The sequence below is a fragment of the Ornithorhynchus anatinus genome, chromosome 12 (assembly GCF_004115215.2).
Source record: "Ornithorhynchus anatinus isolate Pmale09 chromosome 12, mOrnAna1.pri.v4, whole genome shotgun sequence".
In the NCBI taxonomy this organism is placed as follows: Eukaryota; Metazoa; Chordata; class Mammalia; order Monotremata; family Ornithorhynchidae; genus Ornithorhynchus; species Ornithorhynchus anatinus.
In genome coordinates, this window is record NC_041739.1 from 35,190,772 (window position 1) to 35,212,287 (window position 21,516).

Below are 21,516 nucleotides of genomic sequence, written 5' to 3' on the forward strand. Positions count from 1 at the left end.
ATAATATTTAAATTTTCTATGTGATTTTCCTTAAAAATAATTGTTAGCTAAATAGAGGTTTAATTTGTTTGTGATCTTATACCACACAGCTCTCATCCCATCCCTAGTTTGAGGCTTTTTTCAAATTTGGGAGATGGAAACTGAATTGAGATTTCCTGATGTGTATTTTTGTTGGATAAAATGTGAAAGCCTAGAAGAACAAGCAGAGAATGTCCAAGAGGTTTCTATCCTTTGTATTATTTTGTTTCTTAGTTCACTACAACAGTTTGGCTCTTCAACTTGGTTTGTTATATGTCTTGCTCAAACACTTGAGGGCAAGTGGCCAAAATTAAGTTCTTTTATGTTAGCCTCCAGTGAATTGGCATAATCGCCTAGCTGTGGATGAACAGCTCCTTTAACGAACAGCTCAGGTTTACTTCTAAAGGAAGCAAGTGGTTTTTAGCAGCTCAACTCTTTGATAAAATGTTAGTAGGCAAAGGAAAGACTAAGATTATGGAGGCCCTCTTCTTTCACTGGTGTTGATGGATATAAGGCATGCGTACATGGATGGTGAGGGAGTTATCTTTTTCTGTGCACCGTTATATGAAATAACATCCGATCTATCACGTTGCCTGGAAATGTATACTATATAGGGAATCAAAAGATGCACATCTTTTGCTTTCTAATTTTTTAGAGTATTTACCTTACAGAGCTCTTCTAATAGGGAAACTCTAGGTTGGAGGGGCGGGCTGTTATATACTGTGGAGATCAGATTTCATGTAGGCTTTTCTCAGTTTGAGTGGAGAAGTTACTGAAAATAATGATTGCTTGATTCCCTTATCATTTTCAGCCTGTCACTGTTCTAGCCACCAGGAACCGCATTTCCTGTCTTTGACTTCTCCTGTGGGAGAACAGAAAGGGAGACGTGCTTATTGGAAAAAAACAACAACCTCGCCCCCCCCCCCCAAACCCACAAACAAACAAAACCTTTGACTGAATTTGTAGAGGATCAATAGTTTAAAAGGGTTCAGAAAGGGGCAGGTACCTCAACTACTGTATGTACCACTTCTCCTTTCTAAAGAGTCTTCTGAAAAAGAAGTAAGAGTATGAACTCTCCTGGACCCCTAATATTGTTAGGGATTTCAACCTTAAACAACTGACCGATTTTTAAAGTCAGTTTTTTTCAATACCGTGTGATTTCCAAAAATGAATGAAGCAATTTGATATTCCTCTTGCCTCAGAAGTATGACTCTGCCTATTTGTTTTTCTCTTCATACACTTTTATTCTGGAGATGAATGTTTCACTTGTGGTTGCATTTCATTTCCTGGGCTAGAATAGTGTGATTAAGTCCACTGGAAAGGCATAGCTATGCTAATCAGCATATTTATTTAATTGTGGTGCCTAATTCTCACCTGTATACTTGTTCTCTGCACTTAATGAAGTGTTTGGCACAGAGTAAGTGCTTAACAAGTACCATCATTATTACCGCTAGGAGGGCTTTCTGCTGGAATTCTTTACACCCCCCTAATATAACCACTGTTTGAAGATAGCTTTATGCTTCAAGTAGAAAAATAGTGGCTTCCTGTTTTCACTGATTAAGAAATCAAGGTAATACCATGCTGGCTTGAGTTTTAAATGCAATTTTGAAAATCGGAGGCCAAATGTGTTGCTGTGAGCCCAGAGCGATTTAACCGCAGCACTGAGGAAAATGTTTGCAAAATGGATGCATTTGATTAGGGATGTAATCAGGAGATCTGTGCATGCTTACTGAGGTTCATCCCGAAAGGCCACATACACTTCAGAGGTACAAAGCAAATTTTGGGTAGCAGCCCAATTTAAGGCTACACTGTCCCAAGAAAAACTCCCCCAAAGTCTCTTAAAAAGTAAAGCAAAGCATGTTTTTCTTCTTTCCTCCCTCCATGTTTTCTCTGCCTTGAAAACTGCAAACTCAAATTGTAGGTGTCAATTTACAGGGGAATGCTGGAACAGAGCCAAACAGGTCAGAAGAGATGCCGACAAATTCTAGCCATTTCCTCCGTGGAATTCAGATGATTATGGTGTTTGCTAAGCGTTTACAATATGTAAGCACTGTTATAAGGAGAAACAGTGAGCTTTAGTAGATAGAGTGTGGGCCTGCGAGTCAAAAGGACCTGGGTTCTAGTCCCAGCTCTGCCACGTGGGTGCTGTGTGACCTTGGGCAAGTCACTTGTGAAGCAGTGTGGCTCAGTGGAAAGAGCCCGGGCTTGGGAGTCAGGGGTCATGGGTTTGAATCATGGCTCTGCCACTTGTCAGCTGTGTGACTGTGGGCAAATCACTTAACTTCTCTGGGCCTCAGTTCCCTCATCTGTAAAATGGGGATGAAGACTGTGAGCCTCACGTGGGACAACCTGATTACCCTGTATCTACCCCAGCGCTTAGAACAGTGCTCTGCACATAGTAAGCGTTTAATAAATACCAGCATTATTATTATTATCATTACATTCGTGGAACAATTCTATTTATGAATTTTATGAATGTCACTGACATTTTGGGGGCTCAAAATGAGGATTCTACTCAGCGGTGAGCTCCTTGAGAATAGGGATTGTGTCATGATCATGTATGGCACGCTCTTAAGAATTCAGAATAGTGTTCTACATACAAGTAATAATGAGTGGAATTCGTTAAAACGTACTGTGTGCCAACCACTAAACCCTGGTCGATACAGTGTAATCCAATCAGGCACAGTCACTGTCCCACATAGGACTCAAAGTCTAATTAGGGAGGAAAACAGGTTTTTAATTCCCCATTTTACAGATTGGCACAGAGAAGTTAAGTGATTTGCCCAAGGTCACTCAGTAGGCAGTTGGCCAAGCTTGGATTAGAACCCAGGCTTCTTGAATCCCAATACTTTGTTCTTTCTACTAGACCATGCTGTGTCTCAATAGGGGCTTGATAAATCATATCTGTCAATTCTCGATGATATTCTTTAAGCTAGAAAAGAATCAAGGTATTATCTCTTTTGAATGGGACTTCATGCACAACTAAAAAAATGCCATTAACATAAAAATCAGTCACTGGAAACATAATTACAAAAAGCTTAGAAATTCTGAAGGAAAAATTAACTGTAGGTTAAAAATATCTGCGATGCTTAGTTTCACTTCTAAAACTTTCAACTGGTGTCCCTAGATAACCCACTGTTCTTAACTATGGTGTATTAGTATTGTTGTTATCATCATTATTATGGTAGCTATTAAACTGTTCCTAGCACTGGATTAGATACAAATTAATCAAGTAGGATTCAATCCCTATACCTGTCCCAAAAGGGAATCCCAATCTAAGTAAGAGAGAGAACAACATGATCAGCATCTCATCTCATCAACATGAGATGAGAGCCCTGATACTGCGGGCAGAGCACCGTCCCAAGCACTTGGGAGGGAACTATTCCATTTGAAGGTGGGGAGCGTGTTTGTTGGATATGATGAGGGAGGGAGTTCCAGGCCAGAGGTGGGATATGGGTGAAGAGTCGGCAGCAAATTAGACAAGATTCAAGAACAGTGAGTAGCTTGGCATTAGAGGAGTGTCGTGTGCGATCTGGGTTGTATTAGGAAATCAGGGAGGTGACATAGGAGGGGGAAAGATGATTAAGTGCTTTAAAGCCAGTGGTAAGGGGTTTCTGTTTGCTATGGATGAACAACCGTTGGAAGTTCTTGAGGAGTGGGGAGGGAGACTGACCAGTTTTTCAGAAAAACGATCTGGGCAATAGAATGAGCAGGGATTTCAGAAGAGACGGGAAGTCACAGGGTTTTTGTTCCCAAGCAGAGGCCTTGGAATTTGGCCCACTTTGGAAGCTTCAGGATTTGCCTTATAAAAAGAAACATTTTGTTTTCGTAAAGAAAAGATGGACCTCAGGTAAATGAATGTTTAAAGAGCAAACAAAGCAGGCTAGAGAAGCCTTTAATTTTCCTTTATCAAACACAGACTGCTCAGGCATCTGTCAGGTCAATCTTTATTGTTTCAACTCCAATCATTAATTAGGAAGCCAGGCTTTTTGCACCAATGAAGAGAGCAAAGTATGAAGACCCAACTATGTTGTATATCATGCTCTTATTAACTTCTGCCTATAAATATGCCTGCCATCACCTCAGGGAAACTAACATAATTGGGATTATTGCCTTGAAGCTCCTGTGAAAGTTGGCTGTTTTGGCGTTAATCACTTTTATGGTATTGCACATTTTCTCCTCTTAAATGTGTGTGGGTGAGTGAGGAGGGAAGCAAGAGCAGGGAATCAGAAGGATCTAGGTTCTAATCCCGGCTCTGCCACTTGTTTACTGTGTGCAAGTCACTTCACTGTGACTCTATGCCTCAGTTATCTCATCCGTAAAATGGGAAATAAGGCTGTTAGTCCAATGTTGGACAGGGAGCTGTTAGTCCAATGTTGGACAGGGACTATATCCAACTTGATTATGATGTACCTACCCCAGCGCTTAGTATAGTGGCTGGTACATAGTAAGCGTTTAACAAATACCCTAAAAAAGTACAAAAATCTCTAAATCCAGAGCAACAACATTTCAATGTGCAAACCTGTTCTTAAATATAGTTGTCTTGCCTTCATTTGCTTTCTTTAGTAAAACCGTCCAGTAAACCATCGGGAGGGATTCTTTAGAAAGCCTGTCATAAGAAAATTTGTTTTCCGGCATTACTCTTATCCTGTTCGGCACATAAAACTTTCTCCATCTGCACCGTGGTAGTAGCCCCTCCATTCTGCAAATCCTTCCTTTAAGTCCTCTTTATATTTTTGTGAAAATGGATGAGGGGGATTATCTGACATATCAACCTGGTTTTCTATCGAGTCACATATGGCATCTTTCAGAAGATTGTAACCCCACCATATGGAGTCTATAAACCTCCCAGCTGCACAGAGTAGGATGACACTGTTGTTTTCCTCTTGGGCTGCTCCTTTGGGATGGACAGGCACTATGCTCTGCTAGGCTTTCCAGGATGCTAAACGTGCCATTGCTGTCACACTTAGGGTCTTTCAAGTCGCAAGTGAGTTGATTAGCATCACTTCCTCCTCAAGAGATGGTATTTGATTAGCACTGACAAAGTTTCAGCCACTATACTAAGCGCTGGGGTGGATCCAAGCAAATCGAGTTGGACACGGTCCCCGTCTCCCGTGGGGCTCACGGTCTCATTCCCCTTTACAGATAAGGTCACTGAGGCACAGTGAAGTGAAGTGACTTGCCCAAGATCACACAGCAAGCAAGTGGCAGAGCCAGAATTAGAACCCATCACCTTTTAACTTGCGGGCCCGTGCTCTATCCACTGTCCCGTGTACCTTTTTACTTTAGTGACTGGAGGAGAAGGTAGGGATTGTTGATTTGAGCAGTTTGTGCTCGAGACACTGTGAAAGCCCTGCACTTTGTGGAAGATAGTTCAGTCACTGCCAAATTATCCATGTCACATCATGGGTAAAGTTAACCTGTCAAAGAGAAATAAGGAGAAATGACCCTCTGAGGTAAGCCCCAAATGCATTTTTGGCTAAATTTCCAAACTGACTTTGTACACATATACTGTATTTTAATTTATAGCCAAATTGTTCTGATTAAAGATCATCTCTCACTCCCAACTAGTCTTATCTATGAGGTGTCTGAAAGGAAATATGGAGGAAATCAGTGAGAAGCAGTGTAGCCTAATAGAAAGAACACGGGCCTGGGAATCTGAGGAGCTGGGTTCTAATCTCAGCTCCTTCACTTGCCTGCTGTGTGACCTTGGGCCAGCAGTTAACTTTTCTGTCCCTCAGTTTCCTCACTATAAAATAGGTGTTCACTGCCTGTTCTCCCTTCCCTCTAGACAGTGAGCCCCATGTGGGACAGGGACTCGGTCTGACCTGATTATCTTGTATCTAGCCCAGTGCTTAATATAGAGCAGGAAATATAGCAATTGCTTAATATCAATGCATGCAGACTAGATGGGTGGGAACAAGTAGTAGAGAAACTGAGCCTCGATGGCCTACAGTGTGATAAAAGTGGGAGACGACGTTGGCGGTAGTTTACTGGGAGAAATAGGAGCATGGGATGGTGAATGTAAACATAGGAAACTGGATGGATTTCAGTGCCAATTCCAGTTTTAGATACACTGGATTTGTTAGAGATGTTGCATTTTGTAAAATACAAAAAAGTAAAACTACTTGTACCCCGGATCTCTACCCACCTTATTTACTATCCTATAATCATTTAAGTCTTTTAGCCTTATGAATTAGTTTTCTAATTTAGTGTTAGATATTTTCCACCATTCACTTGTAGTTTAGTGTTCTACCTGGAAGCTGTATACTCTAGGAGCCCTGCCCATGAAAGGTCATTGCTTCATCCTGTTCCTCAGAGTTAGCATGAGTCTTCTGGTACAGGAAAGAAAGGGAAAGTTTTGTAGCTAGTACATCTGAAGGTCAAACGGAGGATCAGGGAAGTGGTGTGGCCAAGCGGCAGAGCTCCGGTCTAGAAGCTGGAGGCCCAGGTTCATTCATTCATTCATTCGTATTCATTCATTCAGTAGTATTTATTGAGTACTTACTATGCGCAGAACACTGTACCAAGCACTTGGAATGTACAATTCGGCAACAGATAGAGACAATCCCTGCTCACTGACGGCCTTACAGTCTAATCGAGTGCTTACTGTGTGCAGAGCACTGTACTAAGCACTTAGCACTGTTTAAGTCGAACTTGGCTGTTTACTCACCCTGTGACCATGGGAGAGTCACTTCTCTGAACCTCAGTTTTCCCAGTTGTAAAATAGGGATAATATTACCCGCCTTGTCTCCATACTTCACAGGGTTGTTGTGAGAATTGAAATCATATAAAGGACAACCATTTATATAGTATATTTACCACATAATAGTTCAGAGAAAGGTTTAATCATGTTATTCAATTTTGAGTCACTATTCTGAAAGTTTTCTGCTTTAAGAGTAAAAAAACTTTTTGATATGTAGGAATTGAAGAAACTATTTTCTTTCCTCCTTCCTTGCAGGGAATGTTGTGGAAAAGAAAAAGGGAACACTGAGTTTATTTCAGCTATTGAATACGAAACCATTCATAACTTTTAGGAGACTGGTACCGTAAATAGAGGCAGAGAATTGTGAAGGCAGACTGCTGGATGGGATATGTATGGAATCTTGGAAACTCAAATGTGGACCAAGCAAATTAGGTTAAGAGTCTGTGTATAAACCTAATCTGTGCGACTATTATACCGCTTCAATTTATGGAGGTTGGAGATCTTCTAATGTTAGTGATGCTGTAAAAATTGTAGGCTGTAAGTAGTGCTGTTGAACTAAAATAATTTAGGAAATGTATTTGCATAAACATTGTACACATTGCTTTCCTATTTGAGAAAATCCCGCAATTTAAGGGAAACAGCTTTCTACTGACTCTTTGGAGGATTAACCGTCCAAAGCCATCCAAAATGCTTCATCAGTCAATCAATCAGTAGTATTTATTGATCACTTACTGAGAGCAAATCACTGTACTAAGCGTTTTCGAGAGAACCACAGATGGAGAACACAGATTCCTTAATGATCAAGGAGTTTACAACGTAATGGTGGAATCAGGCAAATAATGACAAACAATGGGAGTCAGAAAATAGCATACACTTAAAATATGCCAAGATGAAAAACAAGAATAAATGATTGAATGTGCAATTGGGCATGCATGGGTACATAAGTACCAAGGAGGAGTGTTATCATATAAGCGTTAAGATTGGCCGTCGGGATATCATCGGGTTAAGGTTTCTGGAGGGAGTGGGATTTTTGGAGGGTAATGGCCTGGCAGATTTGGATGGCGGAGGTTCCAGTTGGGAGAGTCGAGAGCAGAGCCGAGTTAGAGGTGAGTTTGAGAGCAGGGTGTGGTTAGAAATTAAGCTTTGGAAGAGCGAGACATACTCCCTCGTAACAGATGGAAAAAGCCGATGCGTAAGATGGAGAAAGCTAGTGAGAGCCTTGAAACCAATGGCAAGGAGTTTATGATTGATGGGGAGCAAGATGAGTAGTCATACTTGCTAATGGGTGATAAATTACAACAGGGTAGATGGACTATTCTTTGAACAATTGAAGTAAATATGGAGTCACTTTTTTTTCCCATTAGATGTCTCAGAGATAAACAACCCATGGAGTGCCAAAATTCAAGTCACCACCAACTTCAACTTCAAAGATTTTTAAGGAGGTGGTGAGAGAAGCCAACAGAAAGCTATTTAACCTGTTAGAACAGCCACAATGATTTGGGTTTCTTGGGCCTAATTCCCGATTACTTAGTTCTGTTTTTCTTAGGCTAGACAATGGTTCCAAAATAGGTCCATACATTATATTCATACCCTGAATTCACACTGGGTACAGAATAGCACTTCCTTCAATTTAAGTGAGTTTGGTTGATGATAGAAATTCTCAGTAATTTCCTCTCTACTTGAAGATGGAAAGGTTCAAAAAAAGATTTCCTTGCTGCTTTCAGTATTACATGTGTGATACATAGTAAATGCACTTTAAAGTAGTCAACTAATTATGAACCAATTTAAATGCAGAAGGTGCATATGAGTTTCTTTTTTAACCCCTTTTGAAACTCAGGTGTTTTGTGTGAGGAATGACTATTACAAGACAAGACTATAAATCATCCAGCCTATTTGTATCCATGTAGACAAAGCAAAATGAACAGTTGAACCAGTGATTTTGATTAATGTTGATGGCTAAGCTGAGTAAATAAGATGGAAAAAAACTCCTTGGATTTCAATCCATTACTTTTAATTTTGGTAGAGAAATTTCTTTCCTACCAGTTATACATAACCGCCTTTCAAAATATCATTATGCCCTTATTCTGTGTATCTATAAGAAAGCACTATTAAAATGAGATAGTATGGAAATTAGATATACCATTACACATAAATGGAGTATCATGGAATTATTCATATTTGTTGCACCAATCTACATTTGTAATTCACTTAAGCAATAATTGTCCATTTTGGTGTGGAATTCAAATGGCTATAAGAAATAGAGATACAGAAATAATGTCTCTAAACAACTGCAGCAACACTATTTATACAACTGCTTACATATCTGTTCTGCATATTTTCTCTTCGATTTAGATTTATATCCAAGGATAAAACTCAGTCTCCTTGTGGGCAGAGATTGTGTCTATCAATCCTATTGTATTGTACTTTCCCAACCATTTAGTAAATGCTCCTTAGATTTAGATCCAAGGGTAAAACTCAATCTCCTTGTGGGCAGGGATTGCATCTACCAATTCTGTAGTATTATAGTCTCCCAATCATTTAGTAAAATACCTCACCCACAGCAAGCACTCAGTCAATTCCATTGATTGATTTCTTTGCACTTCTCTGTCCCATGTTTCCTTAGTTTGCCTTCTACACTCAGTAATAAACTCCATTCTCTCAGCCTTTATTACAATAACTGACACACAGTAAGCACTTAACAAATACTATAAAAATACTGTACATCCTAAGGGCTAATTCAGTGCATTTCACTCAGTAGGTGCACAAGAAATACCGTTGCAGCTGCTACTTAGTAGAAGGTTCTGCTCATTAAGATGTCAACTGCTCTTGGCAGCCTAGCTCCTGCTGAAGAATAGTAGAGATTCTCACTTGAAAATGGAGAGAACTTTTCTGATTGGCTTATTTGTCTATGGTTCTACCAAAGAAATACCCTTGATATATTACTTATCCATATAATAACTGTAGCTCTCCTCAGAAGAAACTATTTCCATGTGTCTATCCTCAAAATTATAACGTTCGGTTCACGGAACTTTCATAAGTCAAATTTTTCCAATCGTCCGTCTATCCCAGAAAGAAATCTTTAGAAAAGTCAGATGTTAGAACATTACACGCTGGCTATGGTTTCTGCCAATGGACAGTGTTACCATGCAACTAGTTTTTCTGTTTCTTGAAAAATATTATCTGTCTGTCAAAGTGGCCCGTCACCAATGTAAAAATGGTTCCTGTGCATGATAAATTCATTGCTCTCTACGCCAATTAGAAGAGGAGTAGAAAAGCCGAAACTTTGGCTTTTTATCAAGTTTAAATTATTCCCAGACAAGATCATGCTCAAGCCCAAGCATTGTGGGTTTTGGAAAAAAAAAAACTGAATTGATTCCAAAGTACCCCTCAGACAACATCGGTTTCAATTCCTTGAGCCTGGGGAGAGCAATTCCTCTTTCTTGTACTGCTTCCATGTGTTTGGAGCTGCAGTGGACACGACACAGTTGTGTTAACATCCGTGTGTGTGTGACTCAGGTGGATGTGGCAAGGAGGTCACCTGGATTCTTTTCCACTCCCAGCCTGGGGTTTCACCCCTTTCCGGCAGCAGTGGGCGAAAGACTGAAAAAATAGTTGGCGAGGTTGCACGTGTCCTCTTCATTACTGTCAGTGAGAATCTCAGCTAGACCCCCACAGGGTTTTAAAAGAGCATGGATCTTTTTAGACATGCAAGGAGTGCACCTTCGCATTAAGCTCGGTAATATCTCCAGCCAGATCCTATTCCATTATCTCCTGGGTATCCGTGTATTCAGAAAGGTGGTGGCAGACTTAGTGAAGAGAAAAGGTAGAGGCCTGCATACCAGATGTATGATTTGAAATTGGAGTCCTTCCAGACTTAGTAAAATATGCATTTGCAATTAAAAAAATGTGTGCACTCTCTGTTTCATGCAGTCCCCTCTCCTATGCTGCCACCCAACACTCGTAATCGAGAATTTTACTGAACAGGTAGAGTGATCTTTAATTGATGGGTGGAATGTTGGGCAGAGCATTTTCGGGGGCTCTCAACAAACGTGAGTGTGCTGACAGGAAAGCCTTCCTAACTGGACATGTTACGTTTCAAACAGGAAGGCCTAGTGGATAGAGCAGGGGCCTGGAAGTCAGAAGGACCTGGGTCCTAATTCCAGCTCTGCCATTAGTCTGCTCTGTGACCTTGGGCAGCTTCACTTCTCTGGGCCTCATCTGTAAAATGGGGATTAAGACTGAGTCCCCAGATGGAACAGGGACTGTGTCCAACCCGAGTAGCTTGTGTCTACTCCAGCGCTTGAACAGTGTTTGACACATAGTGAGTGCTTACCACATGCCATCATCAACAAACTCAGTGAGTATATTAGCATATTATTAGCATAGTGTGTGTAAGCTCATTATGGACAAGGAACATGTCTGCTAATTCTTTGTATTATACTCTCCCAAGCACTTAGAATAGTGCTCTGCACATAGTAAGCACTCAATAAATACCATTGATTGATTGATTTTGGTGTAACACTAGGTGTTGATTTTTTTTAATCTAGAAAGATATCTTATTGTTGTTTTAATGCTTTTATGTAGACGTGATTTTCCTTTCCTGTTGACTTAGAGACCAAAGTCAATCGATCAGGCATTCAGTGATTTTGATTGAGTGCTTACTGTGTACAGAGCATTGTACTAAGGTCTTGGGAGAGTACAACACAATAGAGTTAGACATAATCCCTGCCCACAGGGAGCTTACAGTCTAGAGGGGGGAAGACAGACAAAATACAGATAAATGCATGAATACTGTGGGGTTGAGGGAGGGGGGAATAGCAAGTGCTTAAGGGGTACATATTCAAGTGCATAAGCAAAACAGGAGAGGGAGTAGGGGCAAGGAGGGGTTAGTGGGGGAAGGCCTCTTGGAGGAGATGTGATTTTAATTAGGTTTCGAAGGTGGGGAAAGTGGAAGTCTGTTAGATGTCACGGGGGAAGGTGTTTCAGGAAATATCACCTCTATCTCTCCAAATATCAAATTTTCCTTCTTTCGTTGGGGACTTTTATTTTTTAATCTAGAAGCAGATTAATTCACTTTTCACTGTCCAGTCGGCAACATTTTTACTTTTCTGCCATTGTTTCCTTTGTCTATGCAACATTAAATTTTGTGGGGGAGAAAGTACTATCCTGAGTCATTGTCCCTTTGACCTGCTCTATAAGGCTGTTCCTCAGTGGTTCCAGTAGGCACATTGTTTTACATGAAGTACCAAGAGCCAATCAAATATCGTTTGAAGTTGTGATTGGAATAGTCCCAAATGGATGACCATGGTGAAACTGCTTAAGATATTGAAAATCCATGGCAGTCCAGAGTCCTCTGGTCATGAAACAGATTGGACATTCTGTAGACCTTTAGACTGGCCCAAAGACCGCTGCCAATTTGGCAACTCTCGGCCAGTTAATCTCCCAAATAATTTGACTTGCTGAGTCACTTTTTTAATGGCATTTGTTAAGCATTTACTAGATGTCAAGCGCTGTTCTAAGCACCGGGGTAGATTCAAGATAATCAGGTTGGACATAGTCCCTGTCCCTCTTAGGGCTTACAGTCAGTGTCAGAGGAAGGGGGATTTTAACCCCCATTTTACGGATGAGGTAACTGAGGCCCAGAGAAGTTAAATGCTTTGCCCCAGGTCATACACCAGACAGTGGCAGAGCGGGGAGATTAGAACCCAGATCCTCTGACTCCCGGGCCTGTGCTCTTTCCACTAGGCCATGCTGCTTTCCACGTGGTACAGTTTTCTATTTCTTTGCCAACAGGACATCGTGTGTTAATGTCCTAAGGAAGGGGAAGCTGGAGTTACAGCTCCAGATAGTTTTATTTCTTCTCCAAATAGAACTTGCAGGTTTTATATAAGCTTTATAAAGTCCCTGTATGCCAAGCAAAAACATGAATGGACCGGTTTTTCCAGATGAGACAGGTAAAATGACCCCAAGACACCCCCCCCGTACTTCATACATGCTGGTAAAATGTCTAGCCAAGGGTAGTTTACAATGCATGGTGATGATATATGATAAGACATTGCCTTTTAAATTACCTGTGTCAGGATGCCTGAGCTCTATAATTAACATGCATGTCAAACAACGTGAAATTCCTTAACAAATGCACTCCAAGCCTTTTAGCTGGGTGACCCAGGTAGAACTTGTTTTTTTTATCTTTCCTGACTGCTGCATTCTCCTTTTCTAAACATTTTGTTTGGGATTTATCATATTCAGCTCCTCTTTTCATCCTTCCTGTTTTATTGATGAATAATGGGAAGGTTAACACTGCTTATCTTGACATTGGCAAATGAAGAGCAACTTGTTTTAAGGGGCTCTACTCTATATCAACTGGATGATTTCTGTATGTTTGCTTCCAGTTTTAAGTTCTGATTGCTTACTCCTAACAGTAGCTATAAAACACACATTTGCGGGTAAAGCTCTAATCTCACAGTCAACTGAAGTAATCTTATTCCGCAATAGGATTCTAAATGAAATCCCACTTTATGCGGTCTGTTCAGCTGCCCTCTTCAAAGTTACCAACAGGTGGGACCCAAGGAAAAATACCTGAAGCAAGTGTCTTTAGGGTGCAATTCCATCTCCTGATGAATTTACTGTGTCGTACACCTCGATGGTGATATAGTTAAAAAGCTCATTTCAGTACTTTGTATTGAAGCGGGGCACCACATTATAGAATACATTATAGAATGAGCCCCTTAACCTTTAGAATATAACAAAACCTGTTCACTAGCAAAGCAGAAACTCACAGTGGCTTAAATAGGGTTATCATCATCATCGATGGTATTTATTAAGTGCTTACTAACTGCAGAGTACTGTACCAAACACTGAGGGGAGTACAATATTTGTGTTTCTCATGGGGGCTGCTACTTGTTGAGCTGCTTTGGTTTGAAGTTTAATCTAAAGTAGTTAGCCCTGCAAATCCTAGGGTGGGTCCCTGAACAGTGCTACTCTCTGCCTGGTTCTGCTTCTGGGAAAAAAAAAAATTACCACTCGGCTGGTGTTCACAGGCTGGATGTAATGGGTGTTCCCATGTTGGCTATAATGAGTGTCATAGTCCATTGGCTATGGAGCCATTGTTGTGATGTTACCACCTTAGGGAAACAAATAATTCAGGCCTGTCTTAATGTCTAGAGAAAGTGCTTTGGATAAGGCTCTGATGGTCGGAAGAGAGGGGAGAGACAGGAGTTAGGGAGGTTAGTGAAGAGATTGATGAAACAGGTAAAATATGATAAGTCATTGGATCAGTAGAGTAGCAGTTTGCATGGAGAGGACGGGGCAGATTCCAGAGATTTTGCGAAAGAAGAACGGACAGGATTTGGTGACATTAAATATGCAGGTTGAATGAGAACAGTGAGTGGATTATGCTGAGTTTTTAGGTTTGTGTGACAGGGAAGTGATGGGAAAGTCTGGGCGTGGACATGATTTGGGTGGGTAGATGAGGAGTTCCCAGACTGAGCCCCGCTTTTCCTCTGCTCCTCCTCCCCTCCCCTATTTGTTGACGAATTGTACTTTCCAAGCGCTTAGTACAGTGTTCTGCACAAAGTAAGCGCTCAATAAATACGATTGAATGAATGAATGAGAATAGATGGGGACCCAGAACTGAACCTTGAGGGTCACCCACGATCAATCAGTGGTATTTATTGAGCTCTTACTGTATGCAGAGAACTTTCCTAAGAGACTGGGAGAGTATAATATAATCGAGTTGGTAAGCACGATCTGTGCCCACAAGGAGCTTACGTCTAGAGGTAGCATAAGAGAGTGAGTGGGAGGCAGAGGAGGAGACAGCAAAAGATAGGAGGTGATCCAGGAGAGGACCGTGTCAGTGAAGCCAAGGTTCGATAGTGTTTCTAAGATAGAGGGGTAGGTCACTGTGTTGAAGGCAGATGAGAGGTTGAGGAGGAGAAGGATGTGGTAGAGACCATATGATTGGGCAACGAGTCGGTCACTGGTAACTTTAGAGAAGGCAGTTGCTGTGGAATGGAGGGGGTGGAAACCAGACTGCAAGTGGTCAAGGAGAGAAGGAGAGGAAGTGAAGGCAGTGGCTGTAAACCCATTTGAGAAGTTTGCACAGGAGGGGTAGGAGGGAGATGGAGTGATAACTGGAGTCTGCCAAGGGGCCCATGGGGATGCATAGGCAAGATGGAAAGCTGTGAGGAAGGAGCCATTGGTGAGTGTGTGGTTGAAGATGGCAATCAGGGAGGAAAAGACAGAGGGGCAAGATTAAGATATGAAGGGATGGGGTAAGAGCTATGAGAGGAGGTGATAGATTTTAAGAGGTGATGGGAGAGCTCCTCTTGAGATACTTCTGGGAAGGACAGGGGAGTCAGAGAGAGCTGAAGGAGAGGAGACTTTAGTGAGATCAGGCCTGAAGTCTTCAGTTTTATTGTTGAAAGAGGTGGCAATGTCATTGGGGACAAGAAGATTGGAGGAAGGAGGTAGGAGTGTTAAAAACGTTAAAGCAGGAAATTAGAAATGGCTGATGTGGAATGATGGGAAGTAATGAGGGAGAGGATGTTGAAGAAGAAAGTGGACTTTCAGGAGGGACTTGGGAGGGCTGGGTTGATGAATTGTTCCCAGTTTTTGGGAATGGTGTAACTGAGGAGATAGAGGCAGGGAGCGTAGACCATCATATTATAAGATGGAGAAGCAGCGTAGCTTAGTGGAAAGAGCCCGGGCTTGGGAGTCAGAGGTTGTAGGTTCTAATCCTGCTTCTGCCACTTGTCACCTGTGTGACTTTGGACAAGACTTCTCTGGACCTCAGTTCCCTCCTATCTAAAATGAGGATGCAGTCTGTGAGACCTACGTGGGACACCCTGATTACTTTGTATCCACCCCCGCACTTAGAACAGTGCTTTGAACATAGTAAGCGCTTAACAAACGCCGTTATAATTAGATGGTGAGTTTGGGAGGAATGGGGAGAGCGGGTTGAGGTGAGTAGAGCAGGTATGTGAGAGAGGAGTCGTTGAAGAACCTTGTAGCTAAATGTGAGGAATTTTTGCTGGATGCAGAGACGTGTAAGAACTTTGTGCTGGGTGCAAGAGACATATGGAACCAGTGGAGTCTGTTTAAGGAAAAGAGAGAGATGCATTCTGAGGGATGCTTCAGGACCTTAGTCTGGAGCTTGATGCTTCATCTGTACCACAGTCTATCTTCCAGCTTTTTAAAGCTCCACATGGGACAGTAACTGGATCCAACCTTATTGTCTTGAATCTACCCCAGCACGTGCAATGCTTGGCACATAGTAAGTGCTTAAAAAAAGCCACAGTTACTATTAAAAGCCCGTCACTGGGCAGGGATTGTCTCTATCTGTTGTCGAATTGTACATTCCAAGCGCTTAGTACAGTGCTGTGCACACAGTAAGCGCTCGATAAATACTATTGAATGAATTAGCAGGGTCACACGCACGTGATTACAAGACTCTGATGAAATGATGCCTTGGGCCTGGAGCCGTGCTCTCAGAGTACAATATAACCGCTTGGGAAAGTGTGTGTGGCAATGGCTAATAATCTGCACACTGACTCTTGCATTGATCCAGGACATCAACTAAGATGAAACCGCCGTAGAGCATACCCAAACTTTTGTGCTAACTATGTGATGTGTCAAGCACTGTGATAGATATAAATCAATCTGGTAGGATATGATCCCTATCCCACATGGGACTCACAGACTAAGTAGGAGGGAGAACGGGTATTGAATCCCCAGTTACCTCATCTGTAAAATGGGGATTAAGAAGACTGTGAGCCCCATTTAGGAGATGGACTATCTACCCCAATGCTTAGTACAATGCCTGACACACAGTAAGCCCTTAACAAATACCATAAAAGAAAGTGAAAAAAATTCCAGTGTTGAAGAAGCCTAAATGCAGCTGTTTGACATATTTTATTTATTGATAATAAATAGGCTTGATAGCTACTGATACAAAACAGCAGTACAAGGCTGAGAATAACCAGCAGACTCCAGCATGTCAGAGTTATAAATCATACATGGGAGTCATCTTATGTAACAACCCACAAAATGAAACACTAGCAATTTTTTAAGTAATAAAGTTAAAGGGTAAGTAGGTTACTTATCACTGTATTGCACTCAACCCGGGCTTTTGTGATACTTTAAAATACACAGATGGACTCTGGAGAAGTCTTTAGAATCAATTTGTAATTTCAGAGCTTAAGTTCCACCGGTAAGCCAAAAAGCAGTGCCGTCTTATGAATGACTTTGAAGCATCGTTCAGTGGAAAAGTGGTGTTAGGTGTCTTTACATAATTACATCTGGAAAGATAAAATGCTTTCCTGTATGGTAACATTATGTCCCAGCTGAAATAAATGGTGCTGTTCACACCGTATTTTTTCCTACTTATGTCTTATTTCAAATAAGGTGAGAAGTCTGAAAGATTGGAAAGAAAACGTCACCTCGAAATACTTGTAGAAATTGTTTCATTCTAGTCGAGGATTCTTTGGCTATTCGTGGAGGCGGTGTGGGCTAGTGGAAGGAGCACAGTTCTGGAAATCAGAAAATGCAGGAAATCATTTCTCATCTGCCACTGGCCAGTTTTGTGACACCTTGGGCAAGCCACTTAACTTCTCTTGGCTTCAGTTCCTCAACTGTAAAACAGGATTCAAATACCTCTTCGACTGGGAGGCTTGTTAGAGACAGGGACTGTGTCTCATCTGATCATCTTTTATTTATTCCAGTGCTTAATGCTCAGCACAGTGCTTGGTTAAGGACTTGACAAAATCCACTTTTATTAGTAGCAGTGCTAGTAGTAGTGATGGTAGTAGAATTTTGCTTCTTGATGGCTCAAGTAGATCAACCATTCAGTGGTATTTATTGAGAACATACTGTGTGCACAGCACTGTCGGAAGTTTACTGTAAGTAAGAGTACGGTAGCACAGAGCTGGTAGATGCGTTCCTGGTCCACATCCTGGACCGGTTACCCTTCCCCTCGGAGAAGTCCCCACACATGGGAAGGCAGAGGGATGGCTAGAATTCCCAGGAAACATGCAGGTACAAACTAGGATTCTGAGATCAGCTTCTATCTAGTGAATAGTCCTAGCCAAGCACCGGCAATCAGCCAGCACTATTTATTTAGCACTTAAATTTTGCTAGGCAGGGTGGGGAGTTTGAAAAGACAAATAAGACCTAATCACTGCATTCAAAGACCTTATTTCTCTTATGGGGAGTCAGGAAGCACAAATTCCTAAACCCAGATACAAATGAGAAGTGATGACAGATGCAGGGAAGAAAAGTTACGCCACACTGCAAACTGCATGCTTCAGGAGGTAGTCAGGAGGACCTGAGCTAGGATCTTGCTTGCAGTGGAGAAGAATGAGATCCCATAGCGGTCATGATCTGTTCTGCAGTGGGATCCAGAGTATGGACTGGAACCTGAAGAGTTCGGTCTTGAGAGAGGTTTTAGGGGGGATTTGGGGGGGCGCATTTGCTAGTGCTTATTAGGTGTCAAACATTAAGTTTTGGGTTAGATACAAGTCGATCAGTTTGGACACAGTCCCTGTCCTGCAAGGGGCTCAAAGTCAAAATAGGAGGAAGTAATGAGATTTCATCGCCATTTTGCAGATGAGGAAATTGAGGCACAGGGAAGTTAAGTGACTTGACCAAGGTCACACAGCAAACACTTGGCAGAGCTGGGATTAGAACCCAGGTCCTCCAACTCTCAGGCCCAGGCTCTTTCCACTAGGCCGTACTGCTTCTCAGCTGATTCGGTTAAGGAGGAGAAAGCGTTGAACGATCCCTGTCTTCCCGCCCTTTGGAACCGCTCCTAGAAACTACACTGAATGAGGTTGGTGCTTCTTAAGATGAAGATCATCCTGCTGCAGAATTTCTCCATGGAGTCTGGCAAAGAGACCCCGATCCCCCTCTAGTCTTCCCCTCTCTACTGTAAGCACGCTGTGGACAGGGAACATGTCTAACAACTCTTTTGCCTTGTATTCTCCCAATCACTTAATACAGTGTACCGCACACAGTAAGTTCTCGATGAATATCACTGAGTGATTGATGATCCCCCCAGAACTAGAATTGAAGGGTTTTATGAAGCACAAGAAGTCTATCATTCTAAAATTCTTCCCCAGATCAAGAGTGGATTCAGAAGAACAGAAAGAGAATTAGGTCTGTTGAGAGAATGCTTTTCCCACTTTCTCTGGGAGCAGAAACTGGAAAGTTTTTAATCTTTCCGGCAATACAAATGATAGTCTTAGAGAAAGCCACTTGCTCTTTTTGGTAGGGACTTGTTTACCAACTCTCTTATATTGGACTCTCTCAAGTGCTTAGTACCGTGTTCTGCACACAGTAACTATGATTGATTTCTCTAGGTGTATTTCTCTATTTGATGCAGGCAAGCATTTATATAATAATAATAATAATGGTATTTGTTAAGCGCTTAATATGTACCAGGTGCTGTACTCAGTGCTGGGGTTGCACCACTCCTCAGGCACTTGCGCAGGCTCCCCCTCTGCCTTCCACACTCTAACTGTAGGACTCCCTTAAGACTCAGTTCTGGTCCCCTTCTATTCTCCATCACCCGCTCCTCTGGAGAACTCATTCACTTCCGTGGCTTCGACTACCATCTCCACATAGATGATTCCCAAATCTACCTCTCTCCTTCTTTGCAGTCTTGTATTTCCTCCTGTCTTCAGGACATCTCTGCTTGGATGGCCCGTGAACACTTCAAATTAAACACGTCCCAAACAGAACTCCTCGTACTCCCACCCAAACCTTATTCTTCCTGTCTCACCCATAACCTTGGCATTATCCTCTCCCACCCAAACCTCATTCTTCCTGTCTCACCCTTAACCTTGGCGTATCCTCGATTCAACCCACATATTCAGTGGCATGAAATCCTGTCAGTTCTACCTGCACAGTATCACTAAATCCACCCTTTTCTCTCCATCCAGCCCTGACTATTGTGTCAGCCTCCTCACTGACCTCCCTGCCTCCCGTCTCTCCCGTCTCCAGTCCTTACTTCACTCTGCTGCCTGGATAATTTTTCTTAAAAAAGCCATTCGCTCCTGTATACTCACTCCTCAAGAACTTCCATGGGTTGCCCTCCCACCTACACATCAAACAGAAACCATTTGGCTTTAAAGCTCTCAATCAGCTACCTTACCCTCAGATTTCCTATTACAACCCAACGCACACACTTCACCCCTCTAACGCCAACGTGCTCACTGTACCTCGATCTCTTCTGTCTTGCCACCGCCTTCTCTTCTTCAAAACGTTATTAAAATCACATCTCCACCAAGAGTCCTTCCCTGACTTATTGGCTCAGTGGAAAGGGCCCGGACTTTGGAGTCAGAGGTCATGGGTTCTAATTCCAGCTCTGCCACTTGTCAGCTATGTGACTGTGGGCAAGTCACTTCACTTCTCTGGGCCTCAGTTATCTCATCTGTAAAGTGGGGATTAACTGTGAGCCTCACGTGGGACAACCTGATTACCCTGTATCTACGCCAGCGCTTAGAACAGTGCTCTGCACATAGGAAGTGCTTAACAAATACCAACATTATTATTATTGTTATTATTTCCCTTACTCTCTTTCCCTTCTGGGTTTCCTATGCACTTGGCTCTGTAGCCTTTAACACTTGTAGTCTTTAACGCTTAGAGAAGCAGCATGGCTCATTGGAAAGAGCATGGTCTTAGGAGTCAGAGGTCATGGGTTCTAATCCCGGCTCCGCCACCTTTCGGCTGTGTGACTTTGGGCAAGTCACGTAACTTCTCGATTCCTCAGTTACCTCCTCTGTAAAATGGGGATGAAGACTGTGAGCCTTACGTGGGACAACCTGATTAACCTGCCTCTACCCCAGTGCTTAGAACAGTGCTTGGCACAGAGTAAGCGCTTAACAAATACCAACATTATTATTATTTTTGATATTCACCCCATCCTCTGCTACACAGGTGTTATGCATTTATCCATAGTTTATTTTAATGTCTGTCTCTAGTCTGTAAGCTCCTGGTGGATAGGGAAAGGTTCTTCCAAGCTTGTTCCTATTGTACTTTCCCAAGTGCTTAGTTCACTGTTCTGCACACAGTAACTGTGATAGTTAAGTTCCACTGATGGATTGCAAATATGAGCGTGGGGCCTCGTGAATGTTGTCTAATATCTATGTGATTTTAAAAATGAACTTCTTCTCTGCCATGGACATCTCTCCCATTGCTTCCACACCTCGTTCCACCTACCCTGCTGCCAGATTGGCTCAGTCCAGGAATGCTCCAGTGTCTCTACCTCAGAGACTGTGCCTTGCAGGCAGTGGTGAGAGCAGTCCATCCCAAAACAACACCCCTTCTGAGCTTGCTAGATACCCATTCAACTTGGAGGTGCTGTGGTTTTGCCGAAGATCCTGGAGGTACCAGATTTCTAGCACTGGTGAGAGGGCCGGGCTCCCATTAAGCCCCCGGAGTTCACCTGTTTCCAAAAAAGAGTCTTCCCTCATTTTTGTCAATAATCAAGTCCACGTAGTTGGGAAGAAATATCAGATGCACAGAGGACCTATCGTCTGTGGAAATAATGGGATAGATATAGCCAATTATTTTAAAGTTTAAACCTTTTAATTATTTTAATACTTCAATATTAATAATAATAATTCATTCATTAATTCAGTCACATTTATTGAGCACTTACTGTGTGCAGAGCACTGTACTAAATGCTTGGAATGTACAATTCGGCAAAAGATAAAATCCCTGCCTAACAACAGGCTCACATTCCAAATGGGGGAAACAGATAAAACTGTACAGAACAAAACAAAACAAGTAGT

The 21,516-nt window shown here is 42.1% G+C and overlaps 1 long non-coding RNA gene across 1 annotated transcript in view; it reads left to right on the forward strand.

The window, feature by feature from the left end:
* The window catches only part of LOC120638733, a 131,933-nt gene that overhangs the window by 88,782 nt on the left and 21,635 nt on the right, over positions 1-21,516 (forward strand). The window lies entirely within an intron of this gene.